Genomic DNA, 23,048 nt, shown 5'->3' on the forward strand with positions numbered 1-23,048 from the left:
TGATATTCAATTTAATTTTTTAGTATGTATATTTTATTTAATTGTTAAATTTTAAGATGGATGATGGATGATCATAGACAATAAAAGACCAATGTGATTGGATTTATGTAAAATAATTAATTTTATTTTAGTGGCATGTATTATAAATGTCGTAATAATTTGGGTTGTAATTTCATTTATTTGAGGACTTTAAAGTCCATATTATTGTAAATTCATCTTGGTATGCCAAGGATTACAATGTAATTGGATTGCAAGAAGATCATGGAGGTCAAGAGCATTGGTGGGACCAGTGGGAGGAAATCAAGATCAAGTATTGATTATGTACTCCTTCAGCAACTCTTGTAAAATGAATGAATGAAATACACCTAGGAATGCCCTGATTCAATTCTTGGTAGCTCAGAATTGAATCTCTTAGAAAGTCCATGATCATACCATATTAATTGTTTATCCATGTATGCATGAGATATATGGGAATGTATGCAAGTATATGATATATGCATACTAATTGGATAATGTGCAAAGTGAGACCATAATAGTAATTAAGTTGACCACTAAATCTTCCAAACAAATGATTAAGTTAGAAATGGTATAATTAAAGTAATTATATTCTTTAATTATACCATGGGCCCTCCATTAAGGCAATTATTTTAAGAAATTTACTTGCATATGATGCATTTAATTTAAGAAATTTTCTTAAGAATAATTGTTAAGCATGAGATATTGTAAATATGTAAATAGTTGATGGCCAATAATGGATGTGCCTGACGACATTAAAATTATTTGCATGTTTACTAGCTCAATGGGATCAATTTAACTAATGCAAGATAAATCAATAATGGATGTGCCTGAGATTTTGAGCATTAGGGGCTAGATAAATGATTGAACCTCACATGAGATGTGATGGGTAAGGTTGCTCTCTTATAGCTTATTGTAATTCCAATAATGGATGTGCCCGAGAATGATCAATAAGACTATAAGAATTCAATCACCTACTAGAAATCCATCCAACTAGGATTTCTATTTCCTACTTTGGAAGTGTAGGATTCGGCAAGTTAGTGGGAGGACCCATTTGATTAAAAGATCATAATCATTTTGATTAATCACTTGATACATTTACTAATTAATCTAGTTATTTTCTACAGTTAATTTTATGATAATAATGAGCACACAACAACCACCACCATCCAATATCCTTGCGAGCATACTTAATCACAATAGGTTGACGGGACCTAATCTTTCTGATTGGATAAGAAATTTAAAACTTATCCTGAACCTAGAATATATTGGATATGTTCTAGACTCAAAGGTTCCTGGTCCCCTACCTCTAAAGGCCACTCAAGAGGAACATGACACTTTGGATAAGTGGAAGGAGCATGATATGAGAGCCAAATGTTACATGCTTGCTTCTATGAGTAATGAGTTATAGAAGCAACATGAAAATATGCAGAGTGCAAGTGAGATCCTCCTTCACCTATAAGAGTTGTATGGTGAGCATAGCAGGAATGCTAGGTATGAGATATATAGGCAACTATTTCGAATGAAGATGTCTGAGGGACAGAATGTTGGGGATCATGTCCACAAGATGATTCGGCTTATAGAGCAGCTGGAACATCTTGACTTTAACATGGATTTCCAATTACAGACGAATTTGATCCTTCAGTCCCTACCTGAGTTATTTGGGAATTTTATGACAAATTTCCATATGGCTAAGCAGGAATACACCTTAGCTGGTTTACTTAACATGCTAGTTATTCCCCAAAAGAATATGCCGGGCAATAAAGGAAAAGAGGTAGCTTTGATTGCATCTTCTTCTGCTGGAAAGCCCAACAAGAAGAAGGGCAATAAGAAAAGGAAACCTCAGGTTCCTGGGCCTTCTAAGAAGATAGCCAAACAGAAAGCAAAGACCAAAGCTGATGGAGGCAAAGGAAAGTGTTTTCACTGCTAGAAGGATGGGCACTAGAAAAGGAACTGCCCAGAGTATCTTGTTTCTCTGAAGGACAAGAAAGACACACCTTCAGAAGGTATGTCTATATCTTGTTATTTAGATGCTGATGATGCTCATTGTTCATCTACAGCTTGGGTTTTAGATACTGGTGCCAGTTCTCACATTTCTTATGATATGCAAGAACTAGAAAACAATATCATCTTGCATGCTCTAGATGTTAGACTCTGGATTGGCGATGACTCAACTGTTGAAGCCTTAGCAATAGGATCTAAATCTTTTTACATGTGTGGACACAGTTTGTGTTTAAATAATACATTGTATGTACCTGATTCTTTTAAGAACATAATTTCAATATCTAGTTTGACAAGAAATGGTTATGAATTTCAGTTCATAGATGATGTTTGCAATATTTATTTTGGAAATAAATATGTTGGCTCGGGTTATATGCATGATGGTCTTTATTATTTGGATAATAATGATAAACACAAATTGAATGCAAGCAATATAAATGAATGTAATGCCATGATGAAAATCAACTCAAGTTCAAAATATATTTGGCACTTAAGATTAGGTCATGTTGCAGAAGATAGGATTGCAAAGCTGGAGAAAATGGGGATTTTATCCTCATTAGGTTATGAACCTACTCCAACTTGTGAATTTTGCCTTCAATGCAAAATGACTAGATCACCTTTTGTTGGACAAGGGCTAAGAGCTGAAAATATTTTAGAATTGATACATAGTGATGTATGTGGTCCATTTAAGAAAATGGCTAGAGGCGATTTTCATTACTTTATTACCTTTACTGATGATAAATCAAGGATTGGGTATTTGTATTTGATGAAATACAAACATGAATCCTTTGAAAAGTTCAAAGAATTCAAATCTGAAGTAGAAAATCAAACTGGAAAAAGTATTAAAACTCATCGATCAGATCATAGAGATGAATACTTAAGTACTAAATTTGATGAATACTTGAAAGAGCATGACATTGTTTCCCAGCTGACTCCTTCAGGAATGCCACAACTGAATGGTGTATCTAAGTGAAGAAATCATACCCTATTAAATATGGTACACAGTATGATGAGCTATACTAATATGCCAATCTCCTTTTGGAGATTTGAATTAGAATTAGCTTTGCATATTCTAAATAGGATTCCATCAAAATCAGTTTCTTCCACACCTTATGAGATATGGCAAGGAAGAAAACCGAGTCTTAAGCATGTTAAGATTTGGAGTGAAGGAACGGAAGCATGAAAAACACAAGTTTATACCATTAAATTCAAAAATTTTCACCTAGGGTCACATGCATCATGCAAGATTTATTTTTATCTATTTGATTTCAATGATAAACAACATATTACAACTCTTTTAATATGTTTTTGTATCTGTATTTGCCATTTAAGATTTTAGAATTAATCAGATTAATTTTAGAACCCTATATTAAATAAAGAATAAATACATTAACTTCTTGATGCACTGCAACGTATTTGTGCCTTTGAGATGCGTCTTTAGTACACCAGATGCTGTCCCTCTAGCTTGTCCACACCAAGTTCACCTATGGCAGCCCTTGAACAGCTTCTAAAGCTTTTTCTATTAATTAGAAAATCAAGTTTTTCCTTTTAAGAGATTAAGGATGTAAATAGGACACTAGAAATAATTTCTAGTATTTTTAATTCAAGAGATTGTTTGCTAATCTCTTGAAATTGATGAGAGATGATGAAGAAGAGAGAATGGGAAAAATGATCGGGCTCCAACCACTAGAGGAATTGTCCGCTTTGGCCATAAGCCTCACGATTTTATCCCATAGGTGGAATGGAGAACTTCCCAGGAGGTCACCCATCCTAGAACTGTTTTCTCCATTTTTAGCCGGTATTCTGCCGAATTTTCTATAAAACTTGTGGAACCTCAAATAAAATAAATGACTTAAATGAATTATACTTCACAAATTATACTTCATAACTATGAAAAAAATAAATAATGAAGGATAAAAATAATTGAAATAAAATATGGTGTTCCGGTACACTATGTGGCATATCTTACTCGGCTACACTGTAGACGGGTAAGGGGTGTCACAATGGGAGCTTCAAGGGTGGCGGCACAAAGGATGCAGCAGCTGATTGTTATTTTTCTTTTCATAACAACACCTATATAGCTAGGTCACCACGTAGAACCCTTGCCACACGTCACCTTCTGATTAGCTCTAGGTTTAATTGACCCAATCACAATGTGCCAAGTGTCAAACCTATATTTAATCTTAATTTTAATCATCTTACATGATTAAAAACATTTGGTAAGCTTATCTGCAGTGCCATGTGTCACCATCTCATGGTGCCACATGTCACCCTGGGAAATGACCAAAATGCTCATGTGTCTTAATTTTGAGTTCTCAACCCAAAATAATTATTCCTCTTCTTCTAATCAATTTATATCAAATATAAATAAATTAATTAATCTTTATTAATTAATTTCTCATTAATTAAATTCGTATTTAAACACTTTAAATATAAATTTAACTTACACTATATCTAATAATCTAGATTTGGTTTTAAGTCATGCTAGGGACTTTGCAATCTAATTGCAAACCAAACCTATTTAATTAATCAATTAAACTCTTTAATTAATTAATTAAATCATATTTAATTTGGTGATTACTTGTGTATATGTGTGACTTACTAGGCTCATCACTAATTGGCAATGAGACATGATATCAACTCGTAATATCATCAGAACTCTTTCTTACCATAAATGATTTCTCTAAATCAGTTTATGCACCTCATAGACCATGGTTAACACCTAGCATAGCATGCCATGGCCACCCAATCAGTAATAAGGTTTACCTTAAATGAACCTATAATCATAAGTTACCATGCACTAGAATCTCTCTGTTACAAAATTCCAATTCAAGCTAGAGTCATGGTTTATGTCAAACCCCATTTGCTATGAATATTATGTTCTCTTTTAATTCTAGTTCTTGATTAAAAGATTTTCTCATTAGAAACTCTTTTCTGAATAAATGTATCTGTCCTGGCCAGGAACTTGAAACATCAAGAACAATTAAATGAACATAGGATTTTATCCCTATTTACTTAGAGGAACAGATTCCATCTTGATCAACACCTACCTCTATATATAACTAGTAGGAGCCAACACATGCCCATATACCCATACATAGTACAAGTATGAAAGCAGTATCAAACTCAAACCACTTATATATAAGTTAGTTATGCTATCTCAGGTCTAAAGATTATATGCACTGATATGATTTAAGACAATACATTGACAAGAGTAAACTCCATGTGCTTGTCATAAGTGTCACTGGTTCGGCCTACTCATCATGTATAAGTGCCTATCATGTTTGTCATATGGCATGAGATTCACCATTCCATCTTATTTATATATCATATAAATAACTTGAGAACAAACATAAATACAATCTTTTTGGATAAGTCATGTCCTTATTGTGAACCTATTTATGATACTTTGTACTAGAAATACTGTCACTCAAATTCTTAACAACTTAAGACTAGAATTTCTAATAAAACATCAACGAACCTTTTCTATTACACATAAATATATTATGTAAACAGAAAAGTGAAAATGCCTTTTATTAATAAAAACATGTACAAGATACATACTAAATGATATGCTCTAGGGCATACTACTAACAATCTCCCACTAGCACTAGAGCCATTCATTACAATATCTTAGACCCATCCTCTCAAGATGTCGGTCTAGTTGAGTTTGTGACATAGGTTTAGTGAATGGATCAGCTGGATTTTCAGCTGATGCTATTTTCTGCATGGCTACATCACCTCGCCCAACTATTTCTCTGATAATGTGGTAGCGCCTTTCTATGTGTTTGGATTTCTGGTGAGACCTGGGTTCCTTAGCCTGTATGACTGCTCCATTGTTATCACAGTGAAGTGGAACTGCTGACTCAATAGAAGGAACTATTGCAAGTTCTGTGATGAACTTCTTTATCCAAATAGCTTCCTTTGCAGCATTTGTTGCAGCAATATACTCAGCCTCGATAGTGGAATCTGCAGTCGTACTTTGTTTGGAACTCTTCCAACTGACTGCACCTCCATTACAAATGAACACCTACCCAGAGGTAGACTTTCTATCATCGATATCTGATTGGAAATCAGAATCAGTATAACCATCCAATTACAAGTCTCCACCTCTGTAGATCAAGAATAAATCCTTAGTAATTCTCAAGTACTTAAAGATATTCTTGACAGCTATCCAGTATTCCAAACCTGGATTGGATTGATACCTGCTAGTCAAACTAATAGCAGAAGAGATATCCAGCCTAGTACATAACATTGCATACATTAAACTTTCAATAGCCGAAGCATATGGAATCCTGGCCATTTTATCTCTTTCTTCAGGTGTCTTTGGAGACATCTCTTTAGAAAGGTGGATGCCATGTCTCACTGGCAACAATCCTCTCTTGGAATCAAGCATGTTAAACCTCTTTAACACCTTTTCCAAGTATAGACTTTGGGATAAACCAATTATTCTTTTCGCTCTATCTCTATAGATGCGAATCCCAAGAATATAGGTTGCCTCCCCTAAGTCTTTCATGGAGAATGTATTTGATAACCAAACCTTTACAATTGTCAACATACCTGTGTCATTACACATCAATAGTATGTCATCTACATATAAGACAATGAAAGTGATAGCACTGTCACTAACCTTCTTATATACACATGGCTCATCCTCATTTTTGATAAAACCAAATGATTTAATGGCTTCATCAAAACGGATGTTCCAACTCCTTGAAGCTTGTTTCAACCCATAAATGGATCGTTTTAGTTTGCATACCTTGGAACCATCTTGGGATTCAAAACCCCTAGGTTGTTCCATGAAAATGTTTTCTTCAATGTATCCATTGAGAAAAGCTGTTTTAACATCCATATGCCAAATCTCATAATCATAGTATGCAGCTATTGCTAATAGAATCCTAATTGATTTAAGTAAGGCAACAGGCGAGAAAGTCTCCTCATAGTCGATTCCTTGCCTTTGGCGAAACCCTTTCACTACTAGCCTTGCCTTATAGCTCTCTACCTTTCCATCAGAACCAATTTTCTTCTTGAAAACCCATTTGTTCCCTATAGGTACAATACCTTCAAGTAGGTCAACAAGATCCCAAACTTGATTCTTATACATGATATCAATTTTGGATTTCATAGCATCAATCCATTTTGAAGAGTCTATATTTAATATAGCTTCTTCATAGATAAGTGGATCATCTCCATGATCTACTTCTTCATGAGTAGACAACTCTTGTTCTTCTTCATGAAGGAAACCATATCTCACTGGTGGGTGAGATACGCTGGTTGTTCTACAAGGAATAGCTGTAGATGTTTCATCAATGGGTATAGGATGACTAGATGGATCTATATCCATCTGATCTATTGGTTGGTCAGAATTCTCCAATTCTAACTCTATTTGCCTTCCTTTGCCTCCTTCTTGAATAAACTGTTGTTCAAGAAATGTGGTATCTCTACTTACCACAACCTTTTGTGAAGTAGGCAAATAATAATAATATCCAAAACTATCTTTTGGATATCCAACAAATCGACCCTTTTCTGATATGGTTTCCAATTTATCAGTATTCAGCTTTTTGATATAAGCTGAACAATCCCAAATCTTAACATGCTTAAACTTGGTTTTCTTCCATGCCATATCTCATAAGGTGTGGAAGAAATTGATTTTGATGGAATCCTATTAAGAATATACAAGCTGATTCTAATGCAAATCCCCAAAAGGAGATTGGCATATTAGTATAGCTCATCATACTACGTACCATATCCAATAGGGTACGATTTCTCCTTTCAGATACACCATTTAGCTATGGTGTTCCTAGAGGAGTCAGCTAGGAAACAATGCCGTGTTCTCTCAAGTATTCATCAAATTCAGTACTTAAATATTCACCTCCATGATATGATCGAAGAGCTTTAATACTCTTTCCTGTTTGATTTTCTACTTCAGATTTAAATTCTTTGAACTTTTCAAAGGATTTATGTTTGTATTTCATCAAATACAAATACCCAAACCTTGATTTATCATCAGTAAAGGTAATATAGTAATGAAAACCACCTCTAGCCATTTCCTTAAATGGACCACATACATCACTATGTATTAGCTCCAAAATATTTTTAGCCCTTAGCCCTTGTCCAACAAAGGGTGATCTAGTCATTTTGCCCTGAAGGCAAGATTCACAAGTTGGAGTAGGCTCAGAGCCCAATGAGGATAGAATCCCCATTTTCTCCAGTTTTGCAATCCTATCTTCTGCAACATGACATAACCTTAAGTGCCAAATATATTTTGAACTTGAGTTAGTTTTCACCATAGCATTGCATTCATTTAGATCACTTGCATTCATTTTGTATTTGCCGTTATTATCCAAATAATAAAGACCATCATTCATATAATCCGGATCGACATATTTATTTTCAAAATAAATATTGCAAACATCATCTGTGAACTAAAATTCATAGCCAGTTCTAGTCAAACTAGATATAGAAATGATGTTATTAAAAGCATCAGGTACATATAAAACATTATCCAAACATAAAACATGTCCAAAGATGTAAAAAGATTTAGATCCTATGGCTAAAGCTTCAACAATTGAGCCATTGCCAATTCAAAAATTTTCATCTAGGGTCACATGTATCATGCAAGATTTATTTTTATCTATTTGATTTCAATGATAAACAACATATTAAAACTCTTTTAATATGTTTTTGGATCTGTATTTGCCATTTAAGATTTTAGAATTAATCAGATTAATTTTAGAACCCTAGATTCAATAAAGAACAAATACGCTAACCTTTTGATGCACTGCAGCGTACTTGTGCCTTTGGGATGCGTCTTTACAATACCAGATGTTGTCTCTCTAGCTTGTCCACACCAAGTTCACCTATGGCAACCCTTGAACAACTTCTAAAGCTTTTCCTATTAATTAGAAAATCAAGTTTTGCCTTTTAAGAGATTAAAGATGTAAATAGGACACTAGAAACAATTTTTAGTATTTTTAATTCAAGAGATTGTTTGCTAATCTCTTGGAATTGATGAGAGATGAAGAAGAAGAGAGAATGGGAGCTTCAAGGGTGGAAACACAAAGGAGGTAGCAGCTGATTGTTATTTTTCTTTTCATAACAACACTTATATAGCTAGGTCACCACTTAAAACCCTTGCCACATCTCACCTTCTGATTGGCTTTAGGTTTAATTGACCCAATCACAATGTGCCGAGTGTCAAACCTATATTTAATCTTAATTTTAATCATCTTACATGATTAAAAACATTTGGTAAGCTTATGTGTAGTGCCAAGTGTCACCATCTCATGGTGCCACATGTCACCCTGTGAAATGACCAAAATGCCCCTGTGTCTTAATTTTGAGTTCTCAACCCAAAATAATTATTTCTCTTCTTCTAATCAATTTATATCAAATATAAATCAATTAATTAATCTTTATTAATTAATTTCTCATTAATTAAATTCATATTTAAACACTTTAAATATAAATTTAACTTATACTATACATCTAATAATCTAGATTTGGTTTCAAGTCATGCTAGGGACTTTGCAATCTAATTGCAAACCAAACCTATTTAATTAATCAATTAAACTCTTTAATTAATTAATTAAATCATATTTAATTTGGTGATTACTTGTGTATGTGTGTGACTTACTAGGCTCATCACTAATTGGCAATGAGACATGATATCAACTCTTAATATCATCAGAACTCTTTCTTACCATAAATGATTTCTCTAAATCATTTTATGCACCTCATAGACCATGGTTAACACCTAGCATAGCATGCCATGGCCACCCAATCAGTAATAAGGTTTACCTTAAATGAACCTATAATCATATGTTACCATGCAGTAGAATCTCTCTGTTACAAAATCCCAATTCAAGCTGGAGTCATGGTTTATGTCAAACCCCATTTGCTATGCATATTATGTTCTCTTTTAATTCTAGTTCTTGATTAAAAGATTTTCTCATCAGAAACTCTTTTCTGAATAAATCTATATGTCCTGGCCAGAAACTTGAAACATCAAGAACAATTAAATGAACATAGGATTTTATCCCTATTTACTTAGAGGAACAGATTCCATCTTGATCAACACCTACCTCTATATATAACTAGTAGGAGCCAACACATGCCCATATACCCATACATAGTATAAGTATGAAAGCAGTATCAAACTCAAACCACCTATATACAAGATAATTGTGCTATCTCAAGTTTAAAGATTATATGCACTGATATGATTTATGACAATACATTGACAAGAGTAAACTCTATGTGCTTGTCATAAGTGTCACTAGTTCGGCCTACTCATCATGTATAAGTGCCTATCATGTTTGTCATATGGCATGAGACTCACCATTCTATCTTATTTATATCTCATATAAATAACTTGGGAACAAACATGAATACAATATTTCTGGATAAGTCATGTCCTTATTGTGAAGTATCCTCGATTGTGAACCTATTTATGATACTTTGTACTGGAAATACTGTCACTCATATTCTTAACAACTTAAGAATAGAATTTCTAACAAAACATCAATGGACCTTTTCTATTACACATAAATATATTATGTAAATGGAAAAGTGAAAATGCCTTTTATTAGTAAAAACATATACAAGATACATACTAAATGATATGCTCTAGGGCATACTACTAACATGGGGTTGTCCAGCTTACATTAAAAAGCTGAACACTGATAAAGGGTCGATTTGTTGGATATCTAAAAGAAAATTTTGGATATTATTTTTATTTGCCTACATCACAAAAGGTTGTGGTAAGCAGAGATATCATATTTCTTGAATAATAGTTTATTCAAGAAGGTGGCAAAGGAAGGCAAATAGAGTTAGAATTAGAGAATTTTGACCAACCAACAGATCAAATGGATATAGATCCATCTAGTCAACCTACACCTATTGATGAAACATCTATAGTAATTCCTCATAGATCAATCAGGATATCTCACCCACCAGTGAGATATGGTTTTCTTCATGAAGATGAACAAGAGTTTGTTTACTCATGAAGAAGTAGATCATGGAGATGATCTTCTTACCTTTGAAGAAGCTATATTAGATATAGATTTTTCAAAATGGATTAAAGCTATGAAATTCGAAATTGATTCCATGCATAAGAATCAAGTTTGGGACCATGTTGACCCACCTGAAGGTATTGTACCTATAGGGAATAAATGGATTTTCAAGAAGAAAATTGGTTTTGATGGAAAGGTAGAGACCTATAAAGCAAGGCTAGTAGCGAAAGAGTTTCGCCAAAGGCAAGGGATCGACTATGAGGAGACTTTCTCGCCTGTTGCCATGCTTAAATCAATTAGGATTCTATTAGCAATAGCTACATACTATGATTATGAGATTTGACAGATGGATGTCAAAATAGCTTTTCTCAATGGATATATTAATAAAAACATTTTCATGGAACAACTTAGGGGTTTTGAATCCCAAGATAGTTCTAAGGTGTGCAAGCTAAAGCGATCCATTTATGGGTTAAAATAAGCTTCGAAGAGTTGGAACATCGGTTTTGATGAAGCCATTAAGTCATTTAGTTTTATAAAAAATATAGATGAATCATGTGTATATCAGAAGGTTAGTGATAGTGCTATCACTTTCCTCGTCTTATATGTGGATGACATTCTATTGATAGTTAATGACATTGGTATGTTGACAACTGTCAAGGTATGGTTGTCAAATACATTCTCCATGAAAGACTTAGGGGAGACAACCTATATTCTTGGAATTTGCATCTATAAAGATAGAGCAAAAAGAATAATTGGTTTATCCCAAAGTCTATACTTGGAAAAGGTGTTAAAGAGGTTTAACATGCTTGTTTCTAAGAGAGGATTGTTACTAGTTAGACATGGTATCCACCTTTCTAAAGAGATGTCTCCAGAGACAGCTGAAGAAAGAGATAAAATGGCCAGGACTCCATATGCTTCGTCTATTAAAAGTTTGATGTATGCAATGATGTGTACTAGGCTGGATATCTCATATGCTATTAGTTTCACTAGCAGGTTTCAATCCAATCTAGGTTTGGAACACTGGATAACTGTGAAGAATATCCTTAAATACTTGAGAAGAACTAAGGATTTATTCTTGATTTATGGAGGTGGTGACTTGCAATTGGATGGTTATACTGATTATAATTTCCAATCAGATATCGATGACCTCTGGGTTTGTGTTTATTTGTAATAGAAGTGTGGTCAGTTGGAAGAGTTCCAAACAGAGCACGACCACTGATTTCACTACAAAGGCTAAGTATATTGCTGCATCAGATACTACAAAAGAGGCTGTTTGGATAAAAAAGTTCGTTTCAGAACTTGCAGTAGTTCCTTCCATTAAGTCAGCAGTTCCTCTCTACTGTGACAATAATGGAGCGGTCATATAGGTTAAGGAACCCCGATTCCACCAGAAATCCAAACACATAGAAAGGTACAATCACATTATCAGAGAGATAGTTGGGCGAGGCGATGTAACCATGCAGAAAATAGCATCAGCTGAAAATCCAGCTAATCCATTCACTAAGCCTATGTCACGAGCTCAGTTAGATCGACATCTTGAGAAGATGGGTCTAAGATATTGTAATAAATGGCTCTAGTGCTAGTGGGAGATTGTTAGTAGTATGCCTTAGAGCATATCATTTAGTATGTATGTTGTACATATTTTATTAATAAAAGGCAATTTCACTTTTCCATTTACATAATGTATTTATGTGTAATAGAAATGGTCCATTGATATTTTGTTAGAAATTCTATTCTTAAGTTATTAAGAATATGAGTGACAGTATTTCTAGCACAAAGTATCATAAATTGGTTCACAATCGAGGATACTTCACACAGGACATGACTTATCCAGAAAGATTGTAACCATGTTTGTTCCCAAGGTATTTATATGAGATATAAATAAGATGGAGTGGTGAGTCTCATGCCACATAATAAACATGATAGGCACTTATACATGATAAGCAGGCCGAACCAGTGACGCATATGACAAGCACATAGTGTTTACTCTTATCAATGCATTGTCATATATCATATTAGTGCATATAATCTTTAGACCTGAGATAACACAGTTATCTTGTATATAGGTGGTTTAAGTTTGATACTACTTTCATACTTGTACTGTGTATGGGTCTATGGCATGTGTTGGCTCCTACTAGTTGTACATGGAGATAGGTGTTGATCAAGATGGAATATGTTACTCTAAGTAAATAGGGATAGAATCCTATATTCATTTAATTGTTCTTGATGTTTCAAGTTCCTGGCCAGGACAGACAGATTTAGTCAGAAAAGAGTTTCTGACAAGAAAATCTAATTAATTAAGAACTAGAACTAAAAGAGAACATAATGTTCATAGCAAATAGGGTTTGACATTAACTAAGACTCTAGCTCGAATTGGGATTTTGTAACAGAGAGATTCTAGTGCATGGTAACATATGATTAAAGGTTCATTTAAGGTATTCCTTATTACTGATTGGGTGGCTATGGCACGCTATGCTAGGTGTCAACCATGGTCTATGAGATGCCTAAAATGATTTAGAGAAATCATTTATGGTAAGAAAGAGTTTTGATTATGTTAAGAGTTAATATCATATCTCATTGCCAATTAGTGATGAGCCCAGTGAGTCACACACATACACAAGTTAATCACCAAGTAAAATGTAATTTAATTGATTAATTAAAGAGTTTAATTAATTAATTAATTAATTAGGTTTGATTTGTAATGAGATTGCAAAGTCCCTAGCATGACTTGAAATCAAATCTAGGTTATTGGATGTATAGTATATGTTAAATTTATATTTAAGGTGTTTAAATATGAATTTAATTGTGAGAAATTAATTAATAGAGATTAATTAATTAATTTATATTTGATATAAACTGATTAGAAGAGGAGAAATAATAATTTTGGATTGAGAACTCAAAACTAAAACATAAGGATAATTTGGTCATTTCACATGGTGACATGTAGCACCATGAGATGGTGACACATGGCATATAAGTTTTTCATTTGTCTTTCTATCATGCAAGATGATCAAAGTCAAGATTAAATCTAGCTTTGACACTTGGCTTAATGTGATTAAGTTAATTAAAAATAACATGCAATGTGGTAGTGACATGACGCAAAGGGTTTAAGTGATTACTTGACCTAATTATAAAAAGGAAAAGAAAAGAAAAAACAAATAACTCTCTTCCTTGTCTCAAGTGTGGCAGCACATTACTCTTTTCCTTTCCTCTTAATTTCTCAACAATTCAAAGAGAAATCCTCCATTCCCTTTGAATTAAAAATTGCTAGAAATTGTTTCTAATGTCTTATACACCCATACAACCTCTCTAGAAGCAAAACCCCAAATTATAATTGGTTGGCAAGGCTTGAGAAGCAAAGTTGGGGGCAACCCATTGGTGATCTTGGTGTGTACAAGCTAGAGGGACAATACTTGGGGTCCTAGGTGCTTCCTAAAGGTGCCAATTGCATCCATAGTGCATCAAAGAGGTTAGTGCTCAAACTCCTCTTTTAAATTAGGGTTTAAATGATTTAATTTGTTAATTCATAATTTGAATGGAAAACATAGATCCTAATACATATTAAGAGTGTTTTAATATATAATTGAGCATTGAAATTAATTAGGCACATAAGAGATGTGGCATAATGCATGAAAACCTAAAAGAAAATTTTGAAATTCAATACTCCAATGCACCAATAATCATGCTTCCACTCCTTCAGAAAATTCATTGATAAATTTAAGAATAAATTCCAAAAGATTCCTTGAATCTATCATTGAATGATCTAACACTATACAAATTATTTTAGTTGCATTTCTTCAATAAAAAAGTTTGTTAAACTTATATTTGCTATAAAATTAGGAGGATAGGCTGGATCAAAGGAAGGAGCAGCAATTGACAGATCTGTAGAGGTGTTAGAAGGTTGCCCCTATTTGGCACTGGGGGCCACCTAAACCTCCAAAGTCACTGATGATTCACCAAGAATTTTTTTTTAGTGCTTGAAGCATCCTTTTATTTTGTTTTTGGGATGGGATTGTCTCCTTCATCAAATTCTATAAAACCCCTGTTGAGAATCCCACTTGACTTCCCTTATAGTGGATAAGGGTTAATTAAGATGATTTCTATTTTTTTCCAAGCCAAGTTAAAGGCATGAGGTGTTTTCCTATGAGTCTCCCCTTTCAAATGGTGGGTATAGTTGGGAGATATCAGGTAGTCATGAATAGCTTTCTCGACAGCCTCTGAAGCGTGCTGTAACACATGGACTTTCTCTACATTAAGCCTCTGGCACTCTTATTGAGACTTGTCTAAAAAAGTTTAGAGTAGTTGTGATGGCTCTCATATAGCAAACCTCAAATTCTTTGCATTTCCTCCTCCATCCAAACTTATTTGCTCATCATCTCCCCCCCACCTAGTCTGCAATTCCATAATACACTTTTAGTGCTTTTTAGCAGTATCCTATAACACTCTAATGTGTGACTAAAAGTTATTAGCTCTATGCACTGCTTTAATAGCTTTCCTTTTACTCTTAAGCAAGCCAAGATATACCTATCGTTCATCTCTATTTCTTTCTTCATTAATGCTTTGACTATGTCTCTATTGGACTAGCGAGCCTCTTGAGCAGTCTTCTCCCAAGCACTCAAAATGGCTAATAAAGCCTGTACACAAACCCCTATTCTTAAAAAAAAAAAAAAGAAAAAGAAAAAGAAAAGAAGAGAAGTGAGAGCGAAGAGAGAGAGAGAGAGAGAAGAAGGAGGAAGGAGATTATATATATATATATATATATATATATATATATATATATATATATATATATATATATATATATATATGCACATAGCTAACTCATACCCAAAGTAGCAACCTTTGAGCAGACATACACAAAATCTCCAAGGACTTTGTCTGGAGGCAGTTCATATGCTCCGATCAGCTTAGAATTCCAAAATAGTGGCTTTTACCTCCCATTTGGGGATGTCTATCTCACCACCGAAAGCTTCCTTGATCAACAACTCTAGCATAGCTAGAGGATGTGTAGTATGTAGATTAAGTGCATGGGCCATTAACTCCTCTTTCGCTGTGGCTTTTTTAGAGCCAAGAACACCTTACACCCTTTTTCCTAAGAGCTTTGCCCTTTTAAGAAGGTGCTTTGATTCTGTGCTTGAGGGAGATGAATGGCCCCTTCCTTGTCACCACTATTGAGAGTTTAGTCAAAATGTTTCCTTTAGATTGTTCTTCAAATGGATCTTGGGACATAGGAGCCATTATAGTCAAAATTTGCACTATTAAGTCAAGGAGTACCTTAGTAATTTTTGTCTCCGAATTCTGAATAGGATTCGGATAGTCCTCGCTCAAAAGTAGTTGACTTACTTCTTTCTATTTGTCAAAAGTATCAGGTGCAGTAGAAAGGGAGCCTTTAGTAGGCTTTTGCTTGAAAAATTCACCCATTATTCCCTTTCAACTGAAAATGGTGCCTAAGATAGAACTTAAATCTCGAAAGCAAGATAACAACACAATTTGCAATATAATAACATGTTTCTAGTAGGGGAAATAAGAAAACATGAATGAAAGTTTCTTCTCATAACTTATTCAAAAACCATGCATTAATTCATGATTGACCCATGTACCCAATTAAGAAGTTTATTGCGGTACATTAATCATTCACTCAAAAAAAAAAAGAAAAGAAAAATGTAATTAAGGCACAATTTAAAAAGACAGATGCGTCGAAACCTTAACGGCAATGGACCATTATTACCCTAGGTTATATCCATAAATAGCTCTAACCTAGTGTAAGGGGCAATAATTAATATAGTTAATATAAATAAAATTTTGAAAGTAGTGATATAATAAAGCAGCTGAAAAGTAGTATGTAACACCCCTATATTCGGTAGTGGGTTCTACTGTTCCGGTGATCAGTGTCTATCTGGATAGCTAGAATGCCTGGAACTACACTTAAATGTTAGTGAGGAGACATGAAATAATAAAATACAATAGAGAAAAATACAAAAAAAAAATAAAGAAAAAAAATAAGAGCAATGAAATATAACTAAGTTAAACGAGCTAAAACCGTAGCGATGGGTGACCGCACCAGAAAGTTGCGGCGAGGATCGTTGACTAGCCCTGGACTGCGGGAAACCTTGGAAAATATTTTTGAGACTTAAATAAACATCTATTATGGTATAATTGACTTAGAAAATATCGAAGAAAAATTAATTAATTAGTACAAAGAAAAACAAAAAATCGAGAAACCGATAAAAAATCGGGAATACAAACCGAATAGGGGTATTTTGGTCAATTGACACCCCGAGTTGCCTTTTGATCTAAATTTCCATTAAAAATAAGTGATATTAAACTTTGAAAATGTAATGAAAATTAAAAATGCGGTTCATAATGTAAATAATGGGAGTTTGAGGCATAAAATGCAAAATTGTGAAACTTTAATTAATTAAAGATTAAACTATGGTTAGTGCTCCACTAACTCATAAATTTGGTACACCTAAAAGCTAAAGTGGACAGAAATAAACTCATCTTCAACCTCTCACCAAAATCAGCCAAATTACTCTCCCAAAAACCTGCATTGCCATCCCATACCTAAGCTCTCTCTCTCATGGTTTAAGCCACCATTTTTCCATTTTCCTTCACTAAAGTTGTTTTACACAACTTGGGCAACATTTTGGGAATAAGAAAGAAGAGTTTTGTTGGAGTTTTGAGGAAGTTCATAAGAGGTAAGTATCCATTTCTTCATCCTTTCTTTGTTAAAGTTTGTGTTGGCATTGTGGTGAGTTGATTTATGGAAGGAATTGAAGGGGTTTAATGAATATGGACAAAGCCCAAGTTCGGCAGCCATCATGTCCATGGGAGTTTAATTTATTTCTTCATGTATTTGGTGATTTGAGGTGTTGATTTAAGTGCTTAAATGTATAGGAGTTGATTACCATGTATATAATTTGAATTGTGAGTTTGTGAATTGAAAATGGAAGCTTAACGTGTATGTGTAATTTGGGCAGCCTTATGGTGAAGTTGGAAGTGTTTAATTTCATGGAATGATTTGTTAAATTATGGTACTAAAGGTGGTAGAATATGTATATAATTTAGTAGTGAATATATATGTAATTTGGTGGTGGAAGTCATATGTAATATTTGGGAGTGTTATGTGTATATATTGTTATAAATGGACTTTGTAATTCAGGATTGTATTTGGTGTATTAAAGCTCATTGTATTCTGCCCAAATTGACTATAATGTAAAGTGATAAATGAATTTGGTATGGTACCAAATCAGAATTGGGTAGAGAAGTAGACTTATAGCAAGGTAAATGTGCAATTGATAGATGTTTAAGCAATGTATTTAAGGACAATATGCAAATAAGCCTATAACCCTAAATGTGTGACTCCAATTGGTATGAGGCCAATTGGAGGTGAAACTAGGCACAAAATGGGCCAACTTTCATGTTGAAAGCCTATCAAAATTCTGTCTGGAAAGTGACATGAAAACTAACCTAATCCGGATTGGTAACAATGCAACCTTGAAATTTGACCAATTGAATAGTATTTACGAAAAGGACCATAACTCCTTGTACACAGGTCCAAATGACCTAAAATTTATATCGTTGGAAAGCTTAGGCATAGGGCTACAATTTTGGTTAAGACCACCAAACCCAGAAATGACAATAAGCAAGTCAAAATGCTTGCACAAATTTTGATATAAAACCTGCCAGAATTGGAAAGGACCTAAAAATGACCTAAGTTCACAATAAAAAGGCAATTTGACCAGCAATAGTAAAATGATCATAACTTGGTCCAGAAAACTCCAAATGACATGAAATTAGTGCCAAAATGTCACTAAGACATAAATCTACAATTTTGCTCTTTTAACTAGAACCTAAAAACTAAAGCAAACAAGACATTTAGCTAGAGCAATCTAGCATATAAAATTTAGAAAATGACAATAAAATGCAATAAGCTTTAAAATGAAATTGGTAACATATACCAATACTTAGAGACTATAAAATGTGACATAGTGGTAACATTAAAATTAATTCACCTAGTGTGTATTAAAGGTCAATATTATAGGTTGACTAATGAAATGAATTGAAGGGAATAGTAATATGAATAATTTTTTATTGTTTTGGCTTTGGGAATTTTATTTGGAAATTATTGTATTGCCTACTTTGCAAATAGAAATTTTGAGATAAAATGTGATTTGTAGTTTGTATGAAATATTTAAATATTTTGATTTAGAATTGTTTTGATTCACACTTGGCATGGCAACATTACTATATTCCTCCTTCATTTATGAGGTGAGTATGACTATATTCCTCCCTCTTTTACTTGCCAGTCTGAGGTGAGTATGGATGAGTACTCGTTATCTAGCTAGCCACCTCCCTCATTGATTTCGATTAGTGGGGTGAGTATGCCTTGTTGTGGTGTACAACACGGCATGTTCAGAAAAATTTGTGTCATGATCTAAGTTGTGTTATTGATTGGCAACACTGTGTTATTAAATTGTTTGATCAAATTTGTGTTATATGAGCTTTGAAAATTGTGACATAAAATTGTGAATTATTTGAATTGTAAATTGTCAAAAAAAGTTTTATATACCGCATTTTAAATTGTTATTGTGCACCATTAAGTAAATTTTACTCAGCGATAGCTTTTTCATTGCTGTCGCAGGTAGACAGACAGATAAAGCAGCAGAGTAGGCTGCTTGTACTACACTTTTGGGATTTTGCCTGGTATTTTGAGTATACCACCTCGTAATTTTTGTTGTAATGTATATGAACTATATGTATATATTGTACTTGATCTTGAGCAGTTGTAAAATAAGTTGTAAATTATTTTGGCCTGTCAAAATGTTGTATTACAATTCTCTTATTTCAGCTTTTGAAATACTCATTTATTTTGCACTTTATCTTTGGAATTGCTGAAAATGATATTGAATTGAGTTTAAATTGTGTTGAGGATACTGATTTGAGTTGAGTCATATTGGAGTTTGAGATTGAACAAATATATTGGAAGTGTTTTTTTATAGGTTTTTAAAGAACTGTTTTGCTCCAAATACAGACGGCACTCTGCCGAAATTTTTATAGAAATTATTGATACTTCAGATTTTTTATTTGGTTTCACTTTAGTTAAAAAAATAAAATAAAATTTAACACCTGTCAAAAGTGCTCACCACTGTAAAAAGAAATAAGAAAAGGTTTAAAATCCCTTGTAGTGTATTTAATAGGTTATTAGTAGACGAAGTTTGGTAATTCATTAGGTATACTATGGGATAATGTTATGCCTTATGGAGGTGTAAGGTGTGACATAGTAGCCATATAATGAAGCAGGTAGAGAATAATTGTCCAAAGTAGTCATATAATTAAGTAATTGCAAGACAGCTTAAAATAAGAGTGAATGGGAAATTCTAAAATCTTAAAAAAAAAAAAAAATCATCACAAAACAAAGCAGGTTGATTGCTTAAAGGTTAAGAGAGTTGTTAAACTATTTTAAGCTTTCAATGGAAGAACATTCCTAAACTATTTTAGAATCAACATTACAATACGCATTTTACAAAAGTGCAAAGTAAGGAAAAAGAGAGATCAATAAGACATATAACACTTTGAAAAATATATATGGGATATTATATAATAAAAGGATAATATTTCAAAATGTCAATAAGTAAGAGAATAAGAATTAAGAGACAATATCAGAGGGGTCTGCAGCAATGAGCTACGGCTAGGGAACATTAGTCAGAGGCTGGATAACCTTCACTTTTGAGATGGGAAGGTCATCATCACCCTAAATTACCTCCTCACCATCTAAATCATCTTCATATACCCTCAGCTTGGATAAGGGAGTGCTTAATTGTTAATGAGATGTAAAGTGCTCTATATTGAACCCACAAGCATTAAACCTCATGACTTTCGAGTGAAGAATTTCTTTGTACTCCTCATACAAGGATAATGAGCCAACTTTTGCTTTATTTGTGACAACTCATCCTCTAGCTATCAATACATGCATTCAAATTCTCTTAAGTTTATGCTAATTCTCCTCTCGTGTGACACAGGTCTTCTGTGTTGAGTTCCTCATAAGCAACGTCCCATTGAGCAACAATCCTCTTAACTTGTCAGCAATGCTCCTCTGCCTCTTTTAACCTTCATTCATGCTTCATCTTTATATTGTCAAGTTCCCTCTATATCTACATATTCTGAGACCTTAAAAGAACATTTTGTGACTTTAACAACTTGTTTTGAGAATTTAGGTTTCCCAGTCTCTTGAAATCTACAGCATACTTCTGGTACAGCTCCTCCCGAAGTTTCTCCTTAGCTTCTTCACGTGCCTTAGTAATAGCCATGCCATGGTTAAGAGCAAACTTATAGTGTTCTATCTTGAAGGCACCCGTTAAAGCTTGTAAGAGAAGAAAAGGAAATTAGAACATGTGACAATGAGGTATGATACAAGGAATAAGTGAGAGCTCCAAAATAAAAGAACCCATACTTGGAAAAGCCACCTCTTCATGTCTCCAAATAGAGAAGGAGGGGGAATAGTAGAGAGATTCTGAGCCAACGTGGTGAATTTTAAAAAATGGCTCATCAAGGACATGAACTTAGGGCCCTTCAAATCTATGTACTCACCAAAGACTTGGTTCATTGTAGACTCGGTGATTAAAAAGGGGGAGAATTGCAGCAAAGGTCATATGTAATAGTCCCATGGATTGGTCTATCTCAAGATCGATAGCCTCTTGTGTAGCAAGGTCTTTTGGCCCAATTCCTTTGCCCTTGGCAGGCACTTGCCCTGAGATAGTGGTATGAGAAGTTTTACCTTTTTAGGAAGAAGGGCTTAGATGGGAGCCTTGTCCTTATCTACAGTAGGATGACACCTCTTCCTTTTGGGGCAGGCCACATCCAACTCCTTAGAAGCTCCCTTTGTTATTACAATCGATTATTGAGTAAAAGGATCGAGGTGAGGACCTTTTGCTAGCTCAACAATCTATAGGGATGATTTCAAAGTCCCAGATGTCTTTACTTTTGTACCCCCACTCCCCCACCCCCCCCCCCCCTCGCCCCTCTCTTTTCATCAAAGTCCTCTTTTTTTAAGGAGGATTATTGATAGCAGCCAATGAGGCAGGGAGAGGAATTGCTAGATACGAGAGAATTGCTAGTGGATGAAAGCTCAAACCTACAAACTCCAGTAGATGTAAACATCACCAAGAATAGGGGACTTTCAAAAATCTTGATTACATCTAAAGCTATTTGAGTGATAGCCCAACCTTTAGCTAAAGACTTTAAAAATGAAAGTCTTCTACTTATCCATAAGGATGAAATGCTTGGGGCAATTAGCCCATTTTATGTCATGAGCCACTGAAACAAAAAAAAATAAAAAATCATGAGTTAATATAAAAAAGGAAGATAAGTGAAGAAAGAAAACAAAAGTAAGAATAAATTTTGGAGATTACTTATAGGTAACTTTAATGTTATTATCGAGCGGTAATCACTTGCACTTGTTCATGTCATACCTAGATTGCACCGAGGTCAGAAACATGAAAAATAACACCTCCAGAGGTGAATGGTATGGCATCTCATTTAAATCAAATGAAACCTCTAACCATTCCATGCTAAAACAACAATTTGTCTAGTTGGGTCTTTTCTTCAACTCAATAATCATGAACTGCTTGCTTTAGCCATGAATTGAATCAACATAGCCAGTGAATAGAGACATATTTTGGTAGCCACTAAACCCATAGAAGTCATTTGCTTATTTAACAAGGCGAAAGAATGTTTAGAAAAGAGAGATAATAGGGAAAAAGCCCTATAGATTGCAAATATTCTCATTGAATTAGGTACTAACATCCTAGGGGAAAACCTAAAATAATTGAAAACATCTAAGAAGAACTCAATGGGAGGGAGCAATAACCCATATTCAAACTGCTTCAAATACAATAACATAGACCCTTCTCCCAATTGAGCATCTTTTAGGGTTTGAGAATCCCTGAATAAAACTATCCTCTCATATTTCCTGGAGAGCCTAAATACGATATAACTCATGCTCCATAGTAAACCACC

Source organism: Hevea brasiliensis, chromosome 18, assembly GCF_030052815.1.
Source record: "Hevea brasiliensis isolate MT/VB/25A 57/8 chromosome 18, ASM3005281v1, whole genome shotgun sequence".
Classification (NCBI taxonomy): domain Eukaryota; kingdom Viridiplantae; phylum Streptophyta; class Magnoliopsida; order Malpighiales; family Euphorbiaceae; genus Hevea; species Hevea brasiliensis.